Source organism: Protopterus annectens, chromosome 2.part2, assembly GCF_019279795.1.
Source record: "Protopterus annectens isolate FY-2018-M chromosome 2.part2, PAN1.0, whole genome shotgun sequence".
NCBI classification, from domain to species: Eukaryota; Metazoa; Chordata; order Ceratodontiformes; family Protopteridae; genus Protopterus; species Protopterus annectens.
Genome location: NC_056730.1, coordinates 677,238,097 through 677,243,915, shown reverse-complemented (window position 1 = coordinate 677,243,915; position 5,819 = coordinate 677,238,097). Strand labels below are relative to the sequence as shown.

The window sequence follows — 5,819 nt, the reverse complement described above, 5'->3', positions numbered from 1 at the left end:
CACAAAAAATTATCCAATCCACTCTGTAATGGAGGTCAGCCACAGCACATACAAACACACACACCATAGCTAAAGCCAACCTGCTTCAGACATGTTTAGGACAAACATCACCCCCCTGGCTCAGCATCATTATAGAGGGATATGCACATCTCATGCACCCCTACCCTCATCATTAATCAGGTGTAATCTGCCTACTTACACATAATGTTATGCATGTCCATACAATGCTGCTAGGTACTGGAGTATTATTTGATGTAATGTTGTGGCTACTGATACTCATTACTAGTGAGCTGTCTCTGCAAAGAACAATGGACAATATCTGATGCCCTGTGATGTGTTTTACAGGTGTGATGCAGAGGCTTCCAGCCTATGATGTCCAGGAGACAGTAGCCATAACTGAGGCCATCCTGGAACACTACCATGTCCTCTTCAGTTGGGGTCACCAACATCAGTGGGAGAGGACAGCCCTCTGGGAAGACATCACACAGTGATTGAACACCTTGGGGAACTATGGCTGCAGGTATGAATAGGTCAGGCACAGAGCATGGCAACGGGCTGCTGTCGTGGTGAGGGACCATTCCACTACTAGTGGGGGGCCAGCCAGAGAGGCTCCACTTACAGAAATGGAGGAGCTCCTTGCCAACTTTGGGGTGAGCCTCAGAGAACAACCACTACAAGATGTAGCTGTTGTGGAGGTGGGTGCCACCCAGGAAACCAGCGAATAGCATCCAGGTAAGGCCAAAATCCACATTAGTGTACTGAGGTTACATTTCAACTGTGTAATAACAGTCTTTAGATGCAGATGTCATCAAGTGAAGAATAGCAAATACTGTAATATCATAGTGTAGACTGTACCTGTGCATACATGTAGCATTGCTCCTGGACCGCTGGCTATTGTGAAGCTGCTGACAATACCTCTCCCTCACATTACCTAGGTACCATGAGGCACAGCAGCCTGAGGCTGGTAAGTATGAGATCTTCCTATTGTGGCTTACCAGTACCCCAGGCATTTTAAGGTCATGCATGTGGCCATGCACTGAACTGTTATAGTCAGCAAATTGCATGTATCTGCAAGATCACCTGTGGTGGGGTTCACTGCATGATATCACAGGGGCCTATTTGCATGCAATGTCACATATCAATAGCATAACTCACAAACCTGTTATAGCAGGACATCTGGATAATGATTGTCAAAATGTGGGGACAAAGTGCCAATAGTAGGGACATGTTGTATACAGTACTGTGAGACAGCACATATAAAAGGTGTACACACATGTCACAATGCCAGGTATGTGTGAGATATGACAGTGTGAGCACAATACACAAGAACAACGCCATGCAACCTGCCATGTAACCTATAATCTGTGCAATGCAAATGTGAAACATACAACTCTGTTAGGGGAACATGTATGTGGAGTGGAAACAGTCCAAAAAGCTAGAGACATATGTGTGAACAGGAGGAAACTCATACTGGGGTATATCAGCATGTGATACAACCACAGCAGTTGATCATATTGGGTACACATCTGCCATTAATCATGGACTCCTAAAATACATGCATATAACAGTCAGATCACATACCAGGATTATCCCAACACAGACCCACAGTTGCCTGCTCCAGCAAAAGCCATGGTTCACATACAGCCTAACATGCTGCAAAGGGAGTGAATGCAATGGACACACACACACACACACACACACACACACACACACACACACACACACACACACACATATACACAGCATTGCATATGCCATGGAACACAGTGTAGATAGTCATCAAAAGATGTACAAGAGATGGTACAACAGTGACAGTTTGAAAAAGTGGACACCCCTACACATATATTGGGGAATTCATCCCATAAATGTCCAGGGAGGCTGCCAGGAGCCATACAGCAACAGTGAAGGGGTATCAGACATCTCTGGCAAGTACTGGGTGTCTACTACATGTGACAACAATCTTCCATGGACTCCACATGTCTTGAGTATAGGGTGTGTTTTGACGATGGCAGCTGTTCTCACAACACACAACAGCCAGTTCTGAGTAACATCTGGACAACAATATATCAACTTTTCAAAACACATGTGTGGAAATGTGTGACAGTGTTATGAGAGCAGGGTTGAACTCTTTTTGTGTACAATTTGGTCATGTTAGTTTGGCACAGTAACAGCACAGCACAAAGTGCAGGACAGCACTACCCACACAGTGAAGCAGGGTGATGGCAGTGTCCTGTTTTGGGTTTATTGAACTGGGGCTGTAGCCAATTCAGATTGTATTATGACCACTTCCAAACACCAGTACCTTGTGGCTATAATCTGTCTGGTGTCAGCCACATGAATGGGGAGGTATCCCAACATTGCACACAACAACACAACAATGGGCCACACCCTACATCCAAATGAACAAAAGGATGGATTCACAAGGACACAGTCAACAGTCAGCTGTGGCCAAGCCAGAAGCCACACCTACATACGAAACACAGTCTGTGTTGACCTGACAAGTGCTGTGAACAGGAGATGTTCTTGCAATTGGACAGATTTGGAGGTGTTTGTCAAGGGAGAGTTTGGAAACATTGCCATGTTGAGATGTGCCATGCTGAGAAACATGACCTCAAGAGGACTGAATGCTGTACTAAGAGCAGCAGGTGCTTTATCAAAGTATTGATTTACAGGTGTGCACCTTCTGCAAGCCAGATATTGTAATACTAACATGCACAATATACCACCCCTACCTGATGTGTATGTTTCCTCATTCAGAATGCACACGTTACATGTCATACGAAATGGTGGACATATCATGGAAATATTAATGTGGTTTCATGTGATATGTCACAAAACCCTTGCATGTTAAGAGGGGTGTGAACACTTACTATATCCACTGTCAGTTTGTGAAGTTGTTTGAGGAAATTACCTTGTTTTCACATACATGTATTGGAGGTTATGACAACTGGAAATCACAGTATGACATTAAAAGCAGGGTCACCAATCCACTGGTCAAACCAGTAATGTACCAGACCAACATAGGAGGTATGTGCAGCAGACAGGGAGTATGACCTACATATCAAAATCATTGTGAAAACTCTGTACAGTTTGTAGCTATGTTCCCTAGGTTTTGCTACAGTGCTATACAGGTGAACAGCACTGATGTCTACATGGGTGTAGCATGTTCTAGGTGAAGGCTCAACACCTACTAAAGACACTCACACATCCCAGTGGTGGAAATTAGTAGTAGCAAAACTAAGTTGAAAGGTATGCACTGCATGATGTTGAGGGCTTGTCTAGAGTGTGTCTGTTGTGGTCTGTGTGTGTCATGACTGTCACCCTCTGTGTAATGTGAGGTCTGTGCAATGCCTGTGGGACACCTTGTGTGTGTGTGTGTGTGTGTGTGTGTGTGTGTGTGTGTGTGTGTGTGTGTGTGTGTGTGTGTGTGTGTGTGTGTGTGTGTGTGTGTGTGTGTGTGTGTGTGTGTGTGTGTGTGTGTGTGTGTGTGTGTGTGTGTGTGTGTGTGTGTGTGTGTGTGTGTGTGTGTGTGTGTGTGTGTGTGTGTGTGTGTGTGTGTGTGTGTGTGTGTGTGTGTGTGTGTGCATGTGAGAGAGTGTGTGTGTGTGAGAGAGTGTGATAGCAAACCATGTAATGATGTTAGTAATGTACATATCTTGCCTTTTCCTCACAGGTGGGCATGGTGCTCCCAGTCCCTCCTGCTATACAAGTGATGTTAGCTTGTTTGGTGACTCTAACCATGATGACAACCATAGTGAGGTACAGGTGGGGTTGTCATGGGCTGCAACTTTGTCACCAGTTGGCATTCCACCTTTGTCAATCCCATCCTCACACAGGTTCACAATGCCCACACATTCCCTGTCACTAGTGGCCACAAGTGAAGGACAGCTGAGTGCAGGCATAGGATATGCAAGTGTGGAGACTATGGCAAGTGTGCAGCCAGCCACTAGCTATAACCAGACTGCTGGCGAGGTCACACACAGGCAGACGGGCAGGGGTGGTCAAAGGAAGATTGCTGCCTGTCCAGCCCATATGTTTATAGGTAGCTACTAGTCTATTGGCTCTAGGGCTTATATAAGCCTAGCCAAAAAAGTACCCTGGCTTTCGCCACCCAAGAAAATTATTTTCCTATGTCCCTGTCAAGCAGAGCCACAAAAGTGATCCCCAGGGTGAATTTCCTATTTCCCATCCAATCATGAAGATTTTTCTTGAAGAGTGCTAATGAGGAGCTCTGTTTGACATAGGTAGTCTGTTCCAGAGTATGGGTAGTCTCTGGGACAGGAATCTATCCCTCCAGCATGTTCTATTTTATTGTGGTGACAAGGTTTACGTCCCTAGAGCATGTAGCTCAGAGGGATTGGGATTTCTTAAAGTGGAGCATGTCCAACAGCTCTGGGTTTGACATAGCTTTGTATATTAGGCAGAGATCGCCTCTGAGTAGGCAATGTGCGACGGAGTAAAGCTGGAGTTTTTTGAGACAGTCTGCATAGGGCATCTGTTTGAGGCCAGTAATTCTTTTTGTGAGGTATTTCTGCCACCTTTCCAGTTGTTTTAGATGTCTTGTGAGGTACATATCAAAAGGGGTGTTGTACTCTATAATAGGTCTAATGAGTGATGAGTAGAGGAGAAAAATGACCTCTTTTTTCTGGATGAGAAACCTTTTGTGATGAGGTGTGCCACATAAAAGGATTTCCTGACCACTGCAGCGATGTGATTATCAAAGAAGAGACTACTGTCGACCTGTGTCCCTAGGTCTCTTATCACACTTTCGGTGTTAAGTAGACTACTGCCTATGTGGTAGTTCATAGGTACAGAGTTTTTACCAAAGAGGATGACAATGCACTTTTTGAAATTGAGCTTGAGGCAATGGCTTTGACACCAGGCATCTGTCTCAGTGAGGCCCTTTTGTAGGATGTCCATATCATTAGGAGTTTCGATTATGGCTCCTAGTTTGCAGTCATCTGCGATCATAGATAGCCAAAGACGTTCTGTGTTAGCCTGTACTTCAGAGAAGTAGATACCAAACAGGAGAGGACCCAGGACTGAACCCTGTGATACTCCACTTGTCACTGGTCTGAAGTCTGATTGGAGTCTGCTACTTTCACAGTGTGGGTTCTGTCAGTAAGACAGTTGGCAACCCATCTTGTGACATAGGGATTTATGCCTAGTTTAGTGAGTTTATCTATAATTCCAGAGTAGGGGATGGTGTTGAATGCCTTGATGAGATCTAGATAGGCTGTGTGAACCACTTTACCCTCATCTATGGCTTTGGTAACTGCTTCAAAGAAGTCTATCAAGTTTAGGAGACATTATCTGCCTTTTTCAAACCCATGTAGCAAGTGCCATTGCAGCAGTTACCAGGTCCATATTTTGGGCCAGGCACATAATGAATAGAACACCAAACAACTGCACAGGGTCATGACAGAACATCTCCCTGGTGCTCATGGCTGTCTCCAGGATCTTGTTGCAGCCAGCTGGGTGGGCAATGAGATCATGGAAAGACAGTTGGGTAAGATTGGGGCACTCATCAGCCATGGAATATCTGTGCTTGAACATTTGGCAGGGGAGAGGTGGCAGCCATGTGGATTTAGCTCAGCACCACAATCAGCTGGGGTTCCATGTGGCCATCCACCATCATGCTCCCATAGTGGTGGTGACACCAGCAGTACTGAGGGTGGTGTGCTGTCCATGCCACAATGTAACAGGCCATGGGCACGTGGTCCTGGCCAGTCTGAACAGGGTCACTGTTTCAGCAGATATCGGTCACCATCAGTACTGCCTCAGGCCTTGGGCCTGGTGGTGCCAGTCAGACCCATGGC

General features: G+C 45.6%; 1 long non-coding RNA gene across 1 annotated transcript in view; it reads left to right on the top strand.

The window, feature by feature from the left end:
* The first annotated feature begins 352 nt into the window (after nucleotides 1–352).
* The window catches only part of LOC122796043, a 103,239-nt gene continuing 97,772 nt past the window's right edge, over nucleotides 353–5,819 (top strand). The window contains exons 1-2 of the long non-coding RNA XR_006363904.1: nucleotides 353–732; nucleotides 936–964. This is a non-coding gene — a long non-coding RNA (uncharacterized LOC122796043). The remainder of the gene's footprint in view (nucleotides 733–935; nucleotides 965–5,819) is intronic.